This window comes from Odocoileus virginianus, chromosome 23 (genome assembly GCF_023699985.2).
Source record: "Odocoileus virginianus isolate 20LAN1187 ecotype Illinois chromosome 23, Ovbor_1.2, whole genome shotgun sequence".
NCBI lineage: Eukaryota > Metazoa > Chordata > Mammalia > Artiodactyla > Cervidae > Odocoileus > Odocoileus virginianus.
In genome coordinates, this window is record NC_069696.1 from 53,457,038 (window position 1) to 53,479,567 (window position 22,530).

The following is a 22,530-nucleotide window of genomic DNA, read 5'->3' on the forward strand; positions in this document are numbered from 1 at the left end:
GTCATTTAGTGAAAATTTATTTCCCTGAACCCAACAGTACTTCATCTGGCCGTGGTGCTAACTGGGAAATTTCCAGTGACCCATGAAACTCCCTCAGATTTCACCACTCCTGGGTTCTAGTTACATCTCGCTGCCACAAAATCATTTTGTGGTCTCTGCCTCTTCCTTCGTTCTTTGCCCTGCAAACAAGGTGGAGTAACTATGCTGCCCTCCTGATGACAGAGCCACTCAGAGCTGCCTGTTATCACATTATTTCAGGCATCTTCAGAAGCAGCTTTAACTCTGGTCTCTGCTCCAAGACTATTTCATTATTTGATTTATTTCAGAGTTTGTCATACCCAGACTGAATTACTTTTGTCTGGTGGGGGCCAGAGTCTCTTTGTCTCAGGCTCCTTGTTACTCCCTTCAGCCATGGCTCCCCCTAGTGGCAAAGTTCCTGCACACGCCGATGCCCCTTGTTGCCTCAGGAGGTGGTTAAACTTTCTGTTTGTTTTTGACTGCATCCTTGCAGCATATGGGACCTTAGTTCTCCAACCAGGGATCTGACCGCCAGGGAAGCTCCGGTTACACTTCTTAAAGGGACTCTGCAATACTTCTGTCAAAGAGTGGCTCAGAGCAGTCTCTCCACTGAATATATATATTGCCTGCATAGATCATGTCTCCTAGTTCATCCCCCCAAACCTTTTGGAATCAAACTTGCATACGGCCCTAAAAAAATTAGAGTAGGGAAGCTAAGGGAACACACCGCAGTCACACTCAAGACTGCCTCTTGACTAACATTTGAGTCTCTGAAGCAGGGCATGGACCCACCGACTGTCTTTTAGCCCATGTCTTTGTGTGTAGTTTTGGCCCTTCCTCCATGACTACAAGCACTTCTGCCACTCCCAGGTGAAACAGGGACACCTGAGCAAAACAAGCCTTGAGTATTTCTCAGTTCCCCCACGCAGACCCACAACAGCCTAGGTTACACTAGTAAAGGAGGCGAGTCTCTGACTAGAGCCTGTGTCAGGGTCAAGTCACCTCAAGTACTTATTGAGAACCTTCTTTATGCCCAGCACCAAGTTCTTGGCACCCAGTTATTGTCGCTAGTCCCAACAGTTTTCCCTGAAAGCGTCATTATGTCACATGCTTTTCACAGCCCTCACTGCCCTCCAGGAGCTATGGCGCAGTCCTGGGTGACTGTGGACTGTTGACTGGAGCAAGCCTGGGCCACAGACGGACGGCGGACAGACTCAAGTACAGCTGAGTTCTCCAGCCCACCTCCAAAAGGCTCCGAGTAAACAGCACCTCTGTGTTAGGTCATTATTTAGCACTTCCCTCCTTTGCTTCATTACCTCATATCTGTTACTCAGACTGTAAACACAGACCAAGTGCCAAGACAGAGATAATGTCACCAGGAAACCCAGCTGCATGTGCCGGGCCCACCTTTGTGCTTTTGGATGTTTGCTCTCTTTATTTAGAGATGACAGGAAAACGGTGCCACATTGCTCAGGGCTCATTTGCTTCCTGCTCTGTTAGGTATTAAATCCCAGAAACTTGTGCAAGACTCAGTGCCCCTTACTAGAACACTAGCCCCCAGCTTTATGCCCAAGAGAGTTTTCTCCTCTCCTCTCCTCTTTTTATTTCTCCTCTTCCCAAGATCCCGTGAGCCAAACACCATAATGTAACAAACAAGACATGTATGTTGCAGAGACTTCTCTTCTCTATGTCCACTCATAGGAAAAAATAAATAAGAAAGAACTGTTAATTATCTTAACCTCCACATAACTTGTAGGACAAAAAGATTCCTGTCAAATAACCCTCCCTTAATAAATTCCCTTCACCATTGTAAACTAAGACATGACCTTTAAGCATTAATACCCAGACAATAAAACAGTTGTGTGTTATTTAATTAGCTTATTTTTTTTTGTTAATGTACATTCCTGTGGTTACACTACTTTCCACTCAAACTTGAAAAAAAATATACTATCTGGGATTAAAGCTTTTTTTTAACTGATGCATCCATACTTCTACTCCATTTTTAAATTATTTTATTGCCTCCTAGCCAGGGTCTTTTAATGTTTTGAGGTTATCTCATAACAATGGGTAATTTATTAAGTCCTGGAAACTTGTACAACAATAAGTCTTTGTGCAGTTTTTGCATGTTGGAGATTTTTGGCTAAAAATAAGACTGACAGATCCAGCAGAGACCACTGTCATTTTTGCACCATCTAATCCCCCTTATGAAGTGATCTTTATCAAAATGGGAAGTGATCATCTGGCAATATAAACAACCCTGGAAAAGCCAATTCCATAAATCAGAGGGGTTATTCCATGTCATCTACATGCTCAAACAAGAGGGAGAGCACATGGGGTTTAGTAAATCCTCAGTTTCCAGCCAAGGGCCTTTCAGAGTTCTTGGCTGCCTGATCAGATGTCTAGATCTATGAAAGGAAGTGTTTGGAGCTAAAGGAGGACCATCTGATATGCCATAAAGAGAAGGTTTGGACTGTACAACTTGCTCAGTATTCTACATGAGTATCTAATAATCATGTAATTAATAATTATTATCTCATCTTTTACCTTATTGTCTCATTTAAAGAAGTAAGACTAAAAAGAGTTGAGAAGTGTCCTTACAGGCAGCTGGGAAATGATAGATCTGGAACGATCATCTTTCCACAATGTCCACCATCATAAGACAACGTCAGCAGGTGCTGCGGGTCTCTATCAGTGACCCATGTTAGTCCCACATGTCACCTGGTGGCTGATGACTCAGCTCAGGGTGCTGATGAGGCCCACAGTCACTCAGTTGTAACCCATATTGCTGAGAAACTACTGTCTGCCAGGCACTGCCCTAGGTATAAGAGAGACAGCAGTGAATCAACAGACTAAGTCCCTGTCCTCGCTGGGTTTACATTCTAATAAGGGGAAACAGGCCTTCCCAGCAGTTAAGAATCTGTCTGTAATGATAGAGATGCAGGAGCCTCAGGTTTGATCCTTGGGTTGGGAAGATCCCCTGGAGGAGGGCATGGCAATCCACTCCAGTATTCTTGACAGGAGAATCCTGTGGATAGAGGAGCTTGCCAGGTCCATGGAGTCAAAAAGAGTTGGACATGACTGAAGTGACTGAATACGCAAGGGGAAACAGACAACTAAGTACATAATGATGTCAAGTAGGGATAAGCACTATGAAGAAAAATAAAGAAGGTTAAGGAGGAAAAGAGAAAACTTCAGTGGGGGGGCTATTCAATTTAGATGGCCAGGGAAGTCCTCTCTCATAAGAAGACATCTGAGCAAAGACTGAAGGAACTCAGGGAAGGGAGAAGAAAGTGAACCATGTGATGTCCACGGAAAGAGCACTCCAGGCAGAAGGAACACCAAGTGAAGGGCCTTGTACAAAAGGATGTTCTGTACATTTCAGGAAAAACACTGAAGTTGCCAGTGTGGCTACAGCAGGGTAAGCAAAGGCGAGAGTGCAAAGAGATGAGGTGGAATGGGTGGCGGGGGGAAGATGACTAAGATCCTGGTAGATTCTGAAAGCGTTCTGAATTTCACTATGGGAGATGGAAATTCTTTGGGGGGTTTTCAACTGAGGAATGATGGACTCTGGATTACGTTTTAGGAGAATCACAATTAATTAACCTACTGACTTGGCTTCCTCTAGTCAACAAGGCCTCAGACTACACATAGAATGAGAGGTAGGGTGGTAGTGCAAAGAGCATGGCTTTGGAACGAGGTAGTTCTGGGTCCAAAACTTAGGCTCAGTCGTCTGTTACTTTATTAACCCTACACTAGTTATTTAAGCTCCCTGAAGTACAATTTCCTCAACTGTAAAAGGAGAATAACATAATCTACTACAGAGCAATTAATTAAATGAGATATTTATAAAGCACTTGAAATATAGTGGTTAGCTCTGGGAAAAAAAATCAGCCAGTGTAGTTATTTAATTTAGTGACTAAATTTTGGATTATTTTATCATTAGTACAAATAATACAGGTAAGACCCAGATTAAATAATATTTCTTATCTGCTTCTAGAATAATAACAATAACAAATTAATAGTTGGAAAAATAAAGGAATTGCTCTTTCTCCTTAAAAAAAAAAAAACTTTCTATTTTGGGAAATTTCCAAACATATACAAAATTAAAGCAACTAATCTAATGAATCTCCATTTACACAGTACCAATAATTAGCATTTATTCAATCTTATTTCATCTTATTTTTCTAGATTGTTTTATTTACTTTCTAAATTGTTTTATTTATTTCCTTATTTTCCCAGAATGTTTTAAAGCTAATACCAAATATATTATCATCTCAACTATAAATACTTCCGTTTGAATCCCTAACAGAAAGAACTTCTTTTTAACATAACTTCAATGTAATGATCATACATAACAAAGCTAACAATCATTTCTTTCTTAAAACAATTGTTGCTTAATATCATCTAGTATGCACTCTATGATCAAATTTCCCAGCTGTGTCAAAAGTATCATTTTTACAATTTGTTTTGGTCAAATCAGAATCTAAACCAGGCCCATAGATTTTGGTGACTGATAGGGCGCTCAAGTTTCCTTTTATTTGTAATGGTACCTCCTTCTTCTTTTCCCCCTATGATGTCTGTTTTTGAAGAAACTGTCACTTGAAGAATATGCTCTGTTAACGGCATGTTAACAATGTTTCCTCCATTTGCAAAGGATAAAAAAACTCTATACTGTATTGTACTGTAGACACATGACAAATGCCTTCAGACAGAAAAAGGGATGTTTCCTTCTTCCAAGAGAGTAAACTGACACTAGCAAGTCTTGTGGAGATAATGTCATTTAACATGGTGAGGAAATGACCAAGAGCAGACTGACACTCTTTAACATGGACATAAAGAACTACTGTGGAAATGTACCATATTACCTGAGTGCTTCCTTGCAGTCCTAGAATCCTCTGAAACCCATCAATAGATATGTATTCAGAGGATCACCATGGGATAATGACCAACAGAATTTCTGTTTTACATTAAAGAGCAATCAGAAGTTTTCCTTGTTGGGAAGAAATGACAAGATTACTTCCTGTCCTAGTCGAAAAGAGAACAGGTCAGTTATTACCATGGAAGGCCTATATTGCTCTTAGAACTTATGGTCCAATTGGGTTGGCTTAGCTAAATTCAATCCTGAAATCATAGCTAGAGCTAGCTGACTTTCACTAGTTCTTTCAAGTAATTCTCTAGAACAACACCCAAAAGAATTAAAGGGGTGCTGAAAAATTCTGACGGGGCCTAAGTGGTTTTTTCAGCTGGGAGAAAAGAAAACCAGGTAAAGGTAGCCACTATTGATTCCATATCATTTTATGTAAGTTTTGCCAAAGGCTTATTTGTGGAAATAACTACCTAGAAGCTAAACTGTCAAGAACTTGTCCAGGAAATAACTTCTAGAAGGAAGTAAAAAACTTAAATTTAGATATTGGTTCCCATACACTTTATTTAACCATTAAGTACAAACTTCCTTTATAGACCTTAATTAAAGGCCAGAATTAGAAATGAAGTATTTGTACTTGTGACAAATTATTTTGGACTTGAGGATCCTTTGAAATGTCCATGTGAGTCAACATGGGGTGGGAGTTGGAAAAAGAACGCATGATCTCCCACTCATAGCTAATTTTGGCTCTGGTAATCAGGGAAACACAAGAGGCAGCCAAGTATAGACTGGCAGCTCCAACTAGCTTGTTTTGTTATTTTGTCTTTCACTCAATAGTCAACCTTCCTTCAACATTCATTGGAGTGTGACCTAGCACTAGGCCCACTGTTTTCTGAGTGTAGTAATTCTTCATCAAAACATGAAGCCGGGAGTCTGGTTTGACACTGACATTCACTCTTAATTGAGATGAGTAACTCAGAGATTATTGTTGCCAAACAAATCACAGAAGGGAAGCAGTGGTCTATAGGACACAAGGCAGAACAGTAGAGAGAAAATAGAAAGACAGGAGAAGAAAATAGACAGGAGAAAGAAGAACATTTCTAAAAAAAAATACCCCAAACATCTGACGAAAAGGATAACAGAAGATCGGGGTGGGGGGTGTGGGAAAAGAAAGTGATAACTTTGGATTCAAAGGTGTTCTTAAAGTTGGCACATATAGGATTGTGGAAGGGGAACATCAAGTCTCTTCTGTGCTGGACTGGCTATGGGGAAGAGCAGGAGAGGTCAAGCATAGCCCACTGCGTGGTTCATCAGAAATAACAAAAAGAAGACAAGTGAGGCTCTGTCTTGGACAAGGCCTTCCCTGCGCAGGAAAAAACCTGAGCTGTCCTACAAGGACTTGGTCTCTGAGGTGTGAGAGAGACATACCTGGCCTACCCAAACTACATATGCTTTTTATATTACTAACCAGAATTGATAGAAAGCAGAAAATTTTTAAAGTCTTTACATTTAAATGGGAGGAATTTTGGTTAGATTTAATTAAGACTTTCTAACAAGTTGCTTTAAAAGGAAAAAAAAATTAAAAGCTGGCATTTAATAAGGGCTGTCCCTTGGAAGAAAGCATAATGTATATTAATGCTGTTTCTTCCAGCTAAGATCAGTAAGACAGATGGGAAGATACCAGGAGACAGATTTCAATTTGATACAAATAATAACTTTTTAACACTTTTATGGCCCAATCATGAAACATGCCACCCCTTCAAAATGATGAGATCTATGATACTGGAAATAGTCAATATTGGATGACTTCCCATCAGTAAAATGGGTCTCCAACGTTTGTAAGTACAAGGTCCCCTTTGAATTCATCAAGTTAGTATTTGAACTCCTGGTATTAAGAAACTGTGATGACTAATGCCACAGAATTATCCAGTTAAAAATGGTTAAAATGATAAATTTAATGTTATGAGTAGTTTACTACAATAAAAAAATCAGGATGACAAAATATGAATTTAGTGATGCTTTTAAACAACAAAATTCTGTAAAGCAATTATCCTTCAATAAAAAAAATTTAAAAAAACTTTAAAAAAATTTGTATTTTTATGGCATTTACATATGTTAGGAAAACCATGTTCATTATTTCCTATAGTTGTTTATTTGTTTATGGAATGCATAATATATCCCAGGTACCAAGGCAGGCACTGAAGGTACAGAAGTGAGTAAAAGACCAATACGGCACCTGATTTCATAAAGCACATACATATATATGTAAGACATTTAAATGAAATTACTTCATTTTTAATTGAAGAATAATTGCTTTACAATACTGTGTTGGTTTCTGCATGCATCAGCATGAATCGGTCACAGGTGTACATTTGTCCCTTCCCTCTTCAACCTTCCTCCTATCTCCCACCCCATCCCAAGACTTGTTATTTACGATCCACACACAGTGCTGTGTCACATGCTGCTTAGAGAACCCTGTCTCTAATTCCCCACTGTCACGTGTTGAGAACTAGCAATATAAAGCAATCTCCTCCTCCTGTAACCATCAAATCTCTACTGCATGCATTGTAAACAAAAACACAGGTCAGCAACAACACATGGCTACAGATAATAATATGTTAAAGTGTGAAAAGTTCATCCCACGCTAACTTGGAAACAAGAAGACACATTTAGGATCTTTTTCATGGTAATCCAATATGCCCTTGACAGGAATATGAAGGTGATTGATACATGTTGATTTGTTATTATAAGTTTGGACTTTCATTGCTATAGTATGAAAGAGAAAAAAGAAAAGCACACTTTTTTAAGTTCCTAAGAAGGATTATTTAGAGACATCTACAATAGGATCTTGAACAACTAGTTTAAAATAAAGAGGTTTTGCTTTAACATCACTCTCAATTTGAGGGTTGTAAAAGAACAGTCAGATAGTTAACAATTTACCTGATACCTTCGGTGCCTGCCAAGTACTTGCTGATTTCATTCTAAAATGTGTCCTGTCAGGGGCTACAAATGAGAGGGATTCCTCCGGGGACACACGGTTTTTTAGGAGAGGAGTTAGAGGAGAAGGGGAGTTTTTAAATTCAGTTATGCACTTCAACAACGGAGAGCCATTGAATAATCAGATTTTCTTTCTCCACTTGGCCCCCAACTTAGCGGGTTGCCATCCTTTCCTGACTGGAGCGCTGCAGGGGGTGTGACAAGTGAGGACATTACTAGACATTTGCATTTAAAGAATTAATAAAAATTCCTCATTTGCCTGAAAGCCCCATGAAGTTTATAACCTTGACGCTTTATAACCCCCTGCACTGGTTTCTCTCCTGGTATGGCCAAACAAATCAACATAAATCTGTATTTTAAAGAATGCAATTAGTAATGTGCTACTGGGCCGCAGACTGGAACGATGCAGTTCCCTGGCCACAAGCTCACAAAAGGGAAACAAACAATACAGCACAATGAAAAGCATTCCCTGGGCTGTATTAACCTTTAGGTCACCCATATTAATGGCAGCGATTCCATGTGAACATTTTTTGCTGTGAGCAAACAATCTATTGAGGACAAAGAGGTCAAAACTGCTTTTCTTTGGGGTTGACAGAGGACTTCTTGTCACTTGTTCTTGCCTGGAAATTGATATGATCAGGGCTTCCTGGGGCTGACTTTCAGAGTCTAGCTTGCAAATCTACCTTAGGGTTCTCTGTGATCAATTCCTGAGCCCAGTCTGCCTCTGTGGCCCTGCATCCTACTTGGGGCAACACAGAAGGAGGTCATTAGGGCTGTTGCAAGACCACACGACTCCTGAGAGTGGATCTGTCAGGAGAAAGGGGTATCAACACCCTGCCGTGCAGGAGGAGCGCAGCACTGGGAAGAGGGGACCTAACGCAAAGTTCAAGAATGAGTCCTGAGCCAGGGGAGAGAGGAACCCGGCCCCCAGCGTGGCACTGAAGAAGACAGAGAACACGGGACATCGGTTAGGACCCCACAGGCCTCCCTCTCTTGTGTAACCTTAGAAAAGGAATTTCTTAAAAGATGAGTGGAAATCTCAGATTAGTCAGGCCACTGACGGCTTTGGGAGAGATCCAGGCGCCCTCTAGAGGCGATACTGCGGTTTCTAGTCACTGCGCGGCCTAAGGATACTGGGGAAGGGGTCAGGGCTTCTCCCCACTCCAGTATTCTTACCTGGAGAATCCCATGGGCAGAGGAGCCTGGCTAGCTACAGTCCATGGGGTTGCAAGAGCTGGACACGGGTTAGTGGCTAAACCATCACCGCCACCAGGCCTTCTCTGGGCTTCCTCCATTGGCTCAGCGGAAAAGAATCCACCTGCAGTGCAGGAGACACAGGTTCGATCCCTGGATCGGGAAGATCCCCTGGAGGAGGAAACGGCAACCCGCTCCAGTATTCTTGTATGGAGAATTCCGTGAACAGAGGAGCCTGGCGGACTACAGTCCGTAGGTCGCATAGAGTTGACAAGGTTGAGAGACTGCGCGCGCAGTCTCTCTCTCTCTCTCTCTCTCTCTCTCTCACACACACACACACACACACACACGCACGATAGTTACCAAACACACAGACTGGAGGAAGTCCCCGAGAACAGCAGTGCCATTGGGAGCGTCCAAGGAAGCCCCGCTGATAAGAACGGCTCCCGAGAGCAGCAGTGTCGATGTCTTCTCTTCCTGTTTGCCACCCTTGAGGGAAACTGAAGTCAACCTTTCCTGGCTATATATATATATATATCTGGGGATGGAATATCGGGGAGAAAGGGTGGCCTTTCCTTCTTTTGGAAACCACTCTATAATTTTGATGCCTTTTATCTAAATTACCTAGATCCTTGACTCCAAGTTACTTCCTCTTATTTCTTCTCCTGAGAAACCCTTGCAAACCAACTTTGCCACCTCCGCAGCAGCCTGAATAAGGCTGCTGCCTGTCACGACGTCTCTGGTGAGGTCGTTACTTTATTAAGCACAGTTTCTTCAGCTCGGTCACCACCACTGCTCCCAGTTCGCTGGCCCTAGAGATGTGGCATCATTCTCCTCTTTGCCACATCTTTTCAAGCATGCAACAGGCCTTTATAATAATTCATCATGGCAGACTATACCATAACAAGGCTTCAACAAAGGATCAAAAGTAACAAACCAGAAGAGACCTTAAGATTATCTGATAAACTCTGAACTACATGCATTAGAATGATCTGAAGTGTTTGTTAACAAACAAGGTTAAGGGCCCCACTTTGCCCTTAGTTAGAATTTCTGGAAGTGGGACTCAGATATGATAATGATCTCCCCAGAAGGTATACATGCACACCAATATTTGAATCACTGGCATGGGAAGTAATTTACAACTGCTATAAGATATGCCTTCTTTCAGAGCCCAGAAGATCAGCAGCCAATATGAGGAACCCTCAGCGCACATCCATGTCTAATTTTCAACCTGCATTCATGTGGTAGACATTGGCTCAGCCTGACCACTAATAGTGTACTGGAATGTCCATGTAGCAAAACCCAGGCAAAATGCCAAAAGGTCCAGTGAGAGCAGAGTTCTCTCATCTGGTCTAAGGCTCACCCAAATTCTATTTTATTTCCTGTCCCAGGAACTGCTTCTTTCAAGATGAAAAATTTCCACTGTCATCATAAAGACCACCATCCAAAACCCACCAAGGTATGGCCTTACTCTGAGAGTCTCAGAGATAATCACTTCAATATACTTCCAAAAGCCCAGGGTCATTCCTTTTCCAAATAACACCAGAACTCAGGCATTAACAGTCCAAGCTGAGTTCACCAAGTCCAGTACAGCTCTTTTTATAGTCTCTCCTCTGTTCTAAGATAAAGATAGTGCCTATATCCCTTTCCTGGAGTTCTCTTGGTCCTGGCTTGGACTATGTGATTAATCTTGCTTAACTAGAATACAACAGATCTCCCCAAGAAAAAGAGGTAACAGACAGAGGAGTCTTGCTCTATACCTAGAAAAGAGACATTTCAAATTCTTTGATTCTAAAATGCTATCGATTCTCAGACAGAACATCAGCAAATGCAGGTTTTATCAGTTACTTGCATACTCTCATAAATATTAAAATTTATATTTAATGTCACTTAAAATAATTTCAAGATTACATTTTAATGTAGCATTGAAAATCTGTATAGTAAAAAGAGCATGAAAATGGAACAATGTTTTAAATGTACACAAAAATGTTTTACTCACTGACAAATAGTATATATTTATCCATATAATTATTCTACTTTATTATATGATATTACAAAAGTCTGAGACTTTTTAAATTTATAAACTTCTAAATCACTTCTTATAGACAGCATGATATGTGACACCAAACACTGACCTCCACAGCTGTGAGGTGGCAGAACTCAAAGTTTCAGTCAAACCCCTGACTCCTAAGTCTACCCTTTTTTTGCTATGTCATGCCCCCTCTTGAACCGCAGTTCCTGCCCTGGTTTCTCCTTTTCCTTGTATTTTACCCTTGTCCTGTCTGGATCATTCATTTTCTACGATACAGTGATGCTAGAAGTGTGGTGCCCATTATACCTGCTTCTGAAGGCCGAATAGTCTTTCTGGATACGTATCTGCCCCTTTCGTGTAAGTTTTAATTTTCCTGGTTATCTAAAAACAGTGGTTGCCAAATTCTGTTTTAACTACTCAACTCGATCAGTTTGAGCACAAGTTCCACTGTATGCATGTTTGTCTGTGCTCACTCACTCAGTGGTGTCCGATTCTCTGTGACCCCATGGACTGTGGCCCACCAGGCTCCCCTGTCTACAGGATTTTTTAGGCAACAATACTGGAGTGGGTTGCCACATCCTCTTTGAGGAGATCTTCCTGACCCAGGGATCAAACCCGTGTCTCCTGTGCCTCCTGCATTGGTAGGCAAATTCTTAACCACTGAGCCTCCTGAGTTATAAATCATATTATATAATACATACTCCTGTATCATGTATTTCATAAAGCATGAAAAATGTACAATGTTTTAAATGAGATTTTAAAAATAACGGCATTTCTAATATTTTTCCAACATCCCTACTTTGGAGACTATATAACTTTAAGAAACTCTTACTAGGTCTGATGGCCAGAGCCCACGGTCACATTTTAAAATGATAAAGCTTTAAATTAAGACAGTAGCTCCTAGCCTGACAGAGTTGGAAACTTTTTTAAAAGATAGAATCTCAAGCCCTTCCCGCCAAAGGTTCTGAGTTAGAACATGTCAATGCCTCAGTTGTAGCTGATGCTCAGACGCGGAAACCACGGCTCTAAGAGATCCAACCCTGGCCAGAGGACACAGTCGCAGTGACAGCGGTGATCACATCTGTTTGTTTCTAACATCACCTCTCCCTGTCTGACCATATCATCTCTCTGGTAAATTCTGACTCACAAGATTTCAATTATCCCTCTTACCTCTGCTTTAATTTGGAAGGAGGGATTATTTAAGCTTGCTTTTTAGTTTTAGATCGAACGAAGACTGTCCTAGGTAGCAACAACTTTCCTGAGCGTCTGGTCCTCTATTCCTATTTAAGAAAGTTCCTCACTGTTCATAGTAGCAGTGCAACCACAAAATAGCTTTCAAACCTTCTGGCTTTGTTCCATGAATAAAAATTATTTATAAAAAATTAGTTATTTCTTGTCTACAACATTTGGACTACATTTTCACTCAAAACACTACACTTCTGAAATAAATATTTTTCAACAGTTGTTTTGATTCACATAGCTGCATTTTGGGGCATGTTTGGGAAAGGTAAATGATTGAGGAAGAATACAACTATGTAATCTGTTCCTAGGGCCACGTATTAATAACTAAACTGTATCCAATACTCAAATGTTTGCATAAGCCATTGTATTTTTGCATATTAAGGCAAGACTGTCACTAAGGCAGCTGATTAGCATGCATCAAAATCGATTAAATTATTTACTCTGGTTCTCAGAACTATCTGAGCAGTTCTCACCATTTACTTATGTCCTTCTTGTCTGATTTGGTATTAATTCCTGATCCATCTTTGATCATCAGTCTTTGTCTCTACCTCCACCCTCCCAAATGACAGGGGTGGTAATAACAGCTGCAAATGGATTGCTGTAAATGAAGCAATGGGGCACTCGTGCAGAAGGGGGGCTCCGGGCAATTTGTTCCCCAAATATGTTTTACAATGCTTACAAAATCACATATACACTGACATAAAATTTCATTTGTTGGATAAGCCAAACTATCTTTACCTTTAAAAGGAAAAAGGTTATTTTGTTAGAGAACTTATTTCTCACATATAGAAATTAAAGGAAACTATTGACTTGAAAATAACTTTTTAAATTATTTCGCCCATTAAAGCTGAGGAGACTGTAACTTTGGAGTCACTAATGTTAGACTTAGGAACTTATCCTAAGAAATAATCAAGATGCATCCAAAGATTTATGTTCAGTAGTATTATGCTGAATGTTACCATAAAAAGGAAAAATTTAGCCCAATCTAAATGACCAGCATTACTTTGTTAAATAAATTGTGATATGTTTCTCTGATTAAGATTTAAAGTCATGTTACCAAATAAATTGAAAGAAATGGTAAAATGTATAAAATATCACATGGTGAAAGCAAAAGCAGATAATGAAGCACTGTTAGATTTATATAGATTTTTATTTCAGTCTTGTAAAAAAGAAAATGCTTGTGTCCATTTTTGAAAAAGACTACAAAGATGTAACAGAGTATTTGTTTTTATCTCTTTAAAATCTTAGGCAAAATTTTTCCAAATTTTCTACAAGCATTCTTTTCTTATATACAGATATATACATATATTTTGGTTTGTAGAAACACTGAAAAATTATTTTATTATGAAAGTATGCTTTGGTCCCTAAATCATCTTAATTTGAAAACTACTTAAATATAACTTCCAACATTTTATTATGGAGACCACTCAGTGATTACATATTATTATTCATATTGCTAATTTAATTGCCATAAAATATTTACTTAAGCCTTATTCATTTACATAGATAGACATAATATTCCTATGTTGTTTTTATCTCATCTGCTTTTCTTATTAAAGTATGTGTGTTAGTCCGTTAGTCATGTCCGACTCTTCACGACCCCGTGGACTACAGACCACCAACTTCCTCTGTCCATGTAATTTTCCAGGCAAGAATACTGGAGTGGGTTGCCATTCCCTTCTCCAGGGGATCTTCCCTAGAGGAACCTGGGCCTCCTGCATTGGAGGCAGATTCTTTGCCATCTGAGCCACTAAGGAAGTCCCTTATTAAAGCACACATGAAAATACAGAGAAAAATATCACTTGACATCCAGTACTAAAGACAAACAGCAATAAGGATCCAAAGGGGCCTGTTAATAATAATACTGTCCCTTCTGTAGGAAGAGATAAATTTTAAGACAGTTAATCATAACCAATTGTTGACTTCTGCTCTGCAATCATACAACTTGGGTTTCCCAGGATCCTGTATTATCTGTTTTTATACTAAACAGTGTCAGTTTATATAATTGGGTGGGGGCTTTAAATTACTAAAAATGATCAACAAGAGAGCTACAGCTTATTTATCAAGATTCTTAGTCTTTTAGAAACAGTAAAAAAGAAATAAAAATTTCAAACAGATATTTAAAAGTGTTGACCTTTGTGATTCTTAATAGCCCATCTCTTCATGGGATTTATGCCATTGAAAACACAGATAAATCACAGAAGGAAAGCACCATCCATCTAATTATTCCAAAGAGGATACAGCAGATAAAGAGAAGGAAAAGTTTTCATCCAGTAACCCAGCTTCAAGTCCTCGTGAGCTGTTGAGACATAACAGTGACCAGTTTTCACACACCCATAAAACAGTGTTTCTCTGATCTCTTATTTAAAAGATTACAGCCACACATCGGGGGAAGTATGTGAGTGTGAAGGCTGAATTTAGTTGACTTAGTGTGGATCTTTAAATTCAGCCATGAAATAATAATATTTTTCTTCAACTATGCAATGTAGGACAAAATGGGCAGGTAAACTTAAAAGAGCTATTCATCAGAACAAAATCTGAGCTCTGAGTCAACTGTTTACACAATGCAAACGTATTTCATCCAGTTTAACACAACACCACCCTTGGTGATGATGCCTGCCAAGCTGGAGACTGTCAAGTTTTAAGGGCCCAAAGAAGTTGACTATGGACTTTAAAATGGCCCCATGTGTACCTTCTCCCAGATGAGAGCACCTGGATTTTGGACTAACCCTTCTCATAAATCTGCTGCTGTATAAACTCCCAACTTGGAATCTCTTCCTTCTACTTATACAGATTGTATCATAACTGGAAAGGGTTTCCAAGATAAAAAGTGAGCATGGTTCAAGGTTGAGACCTTATTAGCATTTCCAAAGAGCAGTGAAAGCCTCTATTCTCTCTTCCCTGCCAAGTAAATTTTGTTTTGCTGAGCTTTGGCACTGTTCCTCTGTTGTCATGGTGGGGCATTATTGTCACAGCTGTCTCAGGGGGTGCTGCCTTGAATATGTTTAGCAAATAATACACAAATAAGGAACATGACATTCGCTATATCAAATAAAAGAGCTTTTTATAAGGCAACCACACCTACTGCTGCAAAAATCCAAACTGGTAATATAAATATCACTTGGTACTTTTAAAACTATGAAGCCAAAAGATGAAATTTTAGGTAAGTGAATGAATGTGCCATTTACTATAGAGAAGAGAACATTAAACAGCATACACCGATGCCTTCACTAAAAAGAGCAAATAAAAAGAATACTCTGAAGATCTTATAAAATGAACAATCTATGCAACTTTTCTCAAAAATAATTATAACCCCTTCCCTCCAACTACCTGCTTCATTCAGTAAATTTTCTTTTTCAACGTGACCTGTTCTTTTGTTTTGATTATCTTGCTCTTCAGAAAACATCAAGCTATCAACAACAGCAGAGGAAGTTCCTTTCAATTTTATATTGATTATAAATAAAGAGGGTGGTTAGAGAAGTTAATAGTGCATACAAGGCTTTGAATGATGGATAAAATGTAAATTTAATGCAACATATTGGAATTTCCTTTACCAACATGTACCTTTAAAATACTTATGTTTAACCAGAATTTCATGTAAGAACTTGCAACTAATGTGCATTTAACGAAAAGTTATTCATTGTATCCTTACCAATAAATAAGTGGCTCAGAGGTCATTTGGCATTTTCCAAGAATTTTCACAATGATTTCAAGTTAAAAACAAAACCGAAAAACTTTAGTTGCTATGCCTGATTGACATCTTCAAAATCAAGGGAAATGAGAATTTCTCAGTATCATCGCAGACTTGCCATGGAATTTTGAGAAAGTCACTCCCAAATCAATGTTCTTTTTTCTAGAAATAGATTAGTGATTAAAATAAAGCAATAATACTTCTAGTGGATCATGATTACATATATTTAGGAATTTCTCACAATAAGATATGGCTGCATTAAGACATTGGTCTGAACACTTAACAGAATCTAACATAACAGTGATTTAAATAAGAATAAAGAATTATTTCTCCTTCACATAAAAGTCTGAGTAGGTAGATGACGCTGAGTGTAGGGTGGCTATCTTCCATGAAGTCACCCAAGGACCCAGATTTTACCTATGTTATTGTTCCACAAGAGCAGGGATAGAGAAACTAATCAGTAGGGTGATCGCTTACTTTTGTAAAAAAAAAAAAAAAGTTTTATTAGAACATAGCCACACTCAAGTGTGTAAGTTTTGGTTATGGCTGCTTTTAACGTATGACAGCAGAACTGAGTTGTGACAAAGGCCCTATGGCCTATAAGTCAAAATATTTCCTATCAGGTCCTTTAAGAAAATTTGCCAACCTCTGCAAAGAAAAATGTTAAATGAAGTTCTCTGCTGCAAAGTCAAAGCTGGTTCACCACCACCCTGCAGCTTGTGTGAAAGGGTATAAAGAGAACTAAAGATGTTTCCTTAAGAGTGACAATCCCTTTCACATCCCATTGGCCAGAACTTAGTTACACAGGCTACATTCAGAGAAAGCTGGAAAATGCTGTTTCTAGCTTGATAATCATTTTCCCAACTAACAACTGGAGCTTCTATTAATTAAAAAAAAAAAGACTGACAGAATAATTACCAGAGGTCAATTAGTAGGCTTTCCTACAGACTACCTCTCTGGCCACCCTAGTATTGACACATACCCTTCTGATACATAGGAGCACATTCACTTCCTTCCCATGGGAACCCATCCAACATCCCACCCAATTACCACATCCATCTTGGAGTCCAAGTTCTGTGAGCACTAAGCAGTCTTTTCCATCATCTCTGGATGTGGCTTCTTTTCATAAGACAGCCAATATGTAGTGGTATGACAAAGGTAAGATAACCACAATAAAAACTCCAAGCCAGAAAAGAGAAAAATGGGAAATATGGTTGTAGTCACTAGTCCATAGCAACTGTCAATTCCTAATGAGAAAAACTGCAAAGATTCCCTGACCCCGCAAAGACTAAGTCCCTTGGTTGGCTCTTCTGATCACCCCACTTCTGCTATATGGGGTTCTTTCACCAATATCCCCTGTAACCACCTCTGAAGTTGGTATTAGAAACTATGTCCTTCTTGGAGACTTGAAATTTTCTGTCTGTTTCCTGCTGGTGTGGGCCCCAGTGTTGTATTGGGGTATGAAAAAGCATAGGTTTATGGTTTCTTCCAAACATTTAATAGTTTTCTGTGAGTGACGCACCTGGAATTGTATAGTACACAAACTGCAAGGGTATTTGTGATAGTCCCAGTCCTGAGTGAGGTCAAATTATAGGAAAGGACAAGGAATCCTTTAGAAGACACTCACTGTGAAGACAGGAGTCTAGATTCATGAGCCAAGCTTCCCAAGAAGGGTTGAAAGAGTGCTGCTTCCAAGTACTTTGCAGTTAATATCAGAAACCATCTGAACCAACCACATCAGAGCTCTGAGTGTGCCTATGCAGGAAATAGTGGGGACTTGTAAACTGAGCAGAACTCTACCTTTTAGGATCCAGAGTTTTTGCCAAAGTACACCCCTGAGTGAGCATTACACAGTAGGAGGGAACATTTTCTTCTCTCTATTCAACCTTCAACACAATGTCATCCTAACCATATAAATAGTTTACTCTTCCTTCCAAGCAAAGTAAAAATGCCCCTTCTCTATAAGATCTCCTTAGTATACCCAGGTCAGAATTAATCAATTCCTCCTTAGGGCTCCAACAGCACTTACAAATTGTCGATCATTTACTGGCTGGTTGCTGGTTACTTACCTCCTCTGTGCTTTGGTTTCCTTATGGACATAATAGCAAAGATCTTACAGAATTATTATGAGAATTAGATCTGTTGACACATGGAAAGCATTCAGAGCAATTCTTGTTAAGGGGAAGCACTTGATAAAATTTGGCTGTGATTATTATTATGAGCCAGTGAGTTCCATTTTTGCATAAACAGTTTGGATTGTGTTTCTGTAACTTCCAACTTAAAGTGGCCTGACTCAATTTTACTTTTGTAAGAAATTGCTTAGAGACAATAACCATTCTAACACAAATTCATTTTCTCACTTCTCACTTCATGGGAAATATATGGGGAAACAGTGTCAGACTTTTTTTGGGGGGTGGGCTCCAAGATCTCTGTAGATGGTGGTTGCAGCCATGAAATTAAAAGACGCTTACTCTTTGGAAGGGAAGTTATGACCAGCCTAGACAGCATATTAAAAAGCAGAGACATTACTTTGCCAACAGAGGTCCATCTAGTCAAGGCTGTGGTTTTTCCAGTGGTCATGTATGGATGTGAGAGTTGGACTATAAAGAAAGCTGAGCACCAAAGAGTTGATGCTTTTGAACTGTGGTGTTGGAGAAGACTCTTGAGAGTCCCTTGGACTGCAAGGATATCCAACCAGTCCATCCTAAAGGAGATCAGTCCTGGGTGTTCATTGGAAGGACTGATGAAGCTGAAACTCCAATACTTCGGTCACCTCATGTGAAGAGTTGACTCATTGGAAAAGACCCTGATGCTAGGAGGGATTGGGGGCAGGAGAAGGGGACGACAGAGGATGAGATGGCTGGATGGCATCACTGACTAGATGGATATGGGTTTGGAGAGACTCCAGGAGTTGGTGATGGACAGGGAGGCCTGGCATGCTGTGATTCATAAGGTCGCAAAGAGTCAGACACGACTGAGTGACTGAACTGAACTGAATTTCACCAAACTGTGCAGAAATTGGTTTTGAGGACATATGAGATGGAAGAAAACTAAAATTTTAAATTGGGCACTGAAGTTGTCATGTCTCTATGTCCAAGAAGCATAGTACACACTGTCAGTTACCTAAGCAGATCCATTACCTTCCTGACAGCACCCTGACGAGTTTAAGTCTATTCCCATCTGCCTTACACAAAGCTGACCTGCCATCAGTTTCTGGAGTAATCCTGAATTATCTAAACCAGTGGTTTTCATTCAGGGTGATTCTGCCTCTGGGGGACATTTGGCAATATCTAGAGACATTCTGGTTGTTGCAACTGGCTGGGGGATGCTCCTGGCATCTAGGGGGTAAAGGCCTGGGGTGCTGCCAGATGACTGATAATGTGCAGGACAGTCCTCCACAACAAAGACTGGCCCAGCCCAATGCCAACAGTGTCAAGGCTGAGAAGCCCTAATCCATCCCTCTGATGAGAAAGAATGATGACATGACCCAAGTCCAACCAACAAGAAGAGGTTTTCTAGATGTTCTGGGAAAACTGCTCATCTCTCTTAAGAAAGAGACAGAAAAAGAGACACAGATATATAGAACAGACTTTTGGACAGAAGGCAAGGGTGTGATGATCTGAGAGAACAACATTGAAACATGTATATTATCAAGTGTGAAACAGATCGCCAGTCCAGGTTGGATGCATGAGACAAGTGCTCGGGCCTGGTGCACTGGGATGACCCAGAGGGATGGGATGGGGACGGAGGTGGGAGGGGGGTTCAGGATGGGGAACACATGTAAATCCATGGCTGATTCAGGTCAGTGTATGGCAAAAACCACTACAATATTGTAAAGTAATTGGCCTCCAACTAATAAAAATAATTGGGAAAAAAAAAAAGAAAGAAGCCTCAGAGTGTGTGTGTATGTGTGGATGTGTGACTTCCTCCTTCTCTGTCTGTCTCTGTATACTATCACATGCCAAGTTTGCCTGCACCCTAATTGTTCTAGTAACCATCCTTCAACACCAAAAGAAATCTGTCTGCAGATTGAAACAGAACACAGCAACAGAATGACTCTGTCTTTGACGACATATTGGGACTGCTGGATCCACCCTAACACTGGAGTTCCCCTTATGTGAACTAACACACTTCCTCATTTTTAAGTCAGCTTGAGTTACATATTTCATGAGTTGCATCATCAAGTTTCTGTTAAGTATCTACTGTACCAGGGACAGATTTTGACACTGAAAGTATAAAACTGAAGACAGTCAACTGGCCCACTGTAGAATTTTTATTCTAAAAGAGGACATGGAGGGACATGGTCCAGTGGTTAAGAATCCATCTTTTAAAAGCAGGGGATGTGGGTTCAATTCTTGGTAAGAAACTAAGATCCCACATGGCTCAGGACATCTAAGCCCGCAGGCCATAATTAGAGAAGCCCATGCACTGCATCTAGAGAACTCTGCAGGCTGCAACAAAGAGCCTACGTGCCACAGTGAAGACCCAGCATAGCCAAAATTAAAAAAAAAAAAAAAGGACATGGATACTTAAAGAAATAATTATAATATGTGCTGTAATAGAGATAGTTACAATAAGAGCCTAATGGAAGAAGTATTAGTCCGGCTTCTTTGGGAAATCAAATCTACCCCCCTTACTAAATTCCTAAGGGTGAAGAATTAAATTATTTCCATCTTTTCATTCTCAGTATTTGGCATGATTTCTTGTACACGGTGTTCAAAAATATTTGATTACTTCAGCTTAAGTACTTATCAAGAGTACCATTTTTACTAGGTTCTCTAGTGTGCTAATTAATTTTTTAGAGGATAATATTGAGTCCAAATTCAAAGTATGTTTCTATTACTATTTCCTCCAATCTTGTCAGAAGTCTCTAGCTTTATTTTGTATGCATATATGTGCATTTATTATCCTTCTAAAATGTGTTTAAGGTACTTTAAAATATAAAACACAAACACATTTGGACAGGCATTTTTCCAAAGAAGACATAAAAATGGCCAACAGGTATATGAGAGATGCTAATTATCACTAATTATCAGGGAAATGCAAATCAAAACCACAATGTGGGAGATATCACTTCAAACCTGTTAGAATGGCTACTATCAAAAAAGTCAAAAGGTAACATTTGTTGGTGAGGATGTGTAGATAGGGAACCCATGTGCCATTATGGAAAATTGTTTGGAGGTTCCTCAAAAAAATTATAAATAGAAATACCATAAGATTCATCAATCCCACTTCTGGGTACATATCTAAAGGAAATAGTTACATTTTGAACAGATATCTTTACTCCCATGTTTAATGCAGCATTATTCATAATAGCCAAGGTATGAAGACAACTTCAGTATCCCTCAACAGATGAATGGATAAAGAAAAATAAAGAAAATGTGGTGTATATATATATATGTATATGTATATGTATAATGTTTATACATATTCCATTCCAATATGTAGTATGACAAAGATAAGATAACCACAATAAAAACTCCAGGTCAGAAAAGGGAAAAATGGGAAATACACAGTAGTCACTGGTTCACAGCAACTGTCAATTCCACCATAAAATGTACAGTTCAAAGAAACATGGAGTTCAATTCCTGGTTGGGGAGCTAAGATCCTGCAAGACATGGCCAAAATAAATAAATAATAGTCTTCTTTTTGGAAATGTAAATGACAGGTGTTAAAATTTTAGAACAGAATTTTCATAGAATTTGCTAATTTTTCAGAAGGCAAGAGTGCCAGAGCTAGAAGTGGCATCCTAAATCCAGGCAGGTAGAGCCTTGTTTGATAAGATTCTCCATCCTAATCTTCTTTCAAAAAAATGTATTTTTACCTACTGGTAGGTTTTAGCTCAAGGAATATAGTTGCAGCATCTCTTTAGCCTGAAATATGAGAAATTGAGAACCCAGAAAAATAATCAGAATTAAGGAACTCTGGTATGTGCCTCTTTAGGGATGGGGGGACAGGGGGTACTGATTTCAAGATGTGATCATGATGTAGAGTCCACAGAACATAAGTATTTTCTGATGGATGTGTCAGGAGATGGAAAAAGGACACTTCTAAGCAAAGATGATCAGTAAACTGTTTTTACTTCATCTTAACTGCAGTCTTTGTAATTAAATGTTTTTACCTTTATAAAGAAAACTGGCATAATTCTCCAAGATTTTCCAAGCTTCAGAATGCCTCCTCCCAAAAAAAAAAAAACGAAAAAACGAATGCCTCCTCCTTTCTACTTCTTCCCTCCCCATGTTTTTTTAAAGTGGAATTTTGTCTGTTTACTTTGATTAGTAATTTTCAGCTTAAACTGTGTCCGAATTTTTATGTATGACAGATAAAAATTGTATATACTTAAGGTGTACAACATGATGTTGTATATATATATATATATATAAATATATGTATATAGTGGAATGATTACCACAATCAAAGTAATTCACATATCCATCACCTCCCGTAGTTACCTTATGTGTAGTGTGTGTGTGTGTGTGTGTGGGTGGGGGG

General features: G+C 39.3%; 1 long non-coding RNA gene across 1 annotated transcript in view; it reads right to left on the bottom strand.

Annotated features, from left to right (window-relative positions):
- LOC139030653 (uncharacterized) overlaps positions 1-22,530 on the bottom strand; it is a 70,346-nt gene that overhangs the window by 12,423 nt on the left and 35,393 nt on the right. The gene's annotated exons all lie outside the window — the stretch shown is intronic.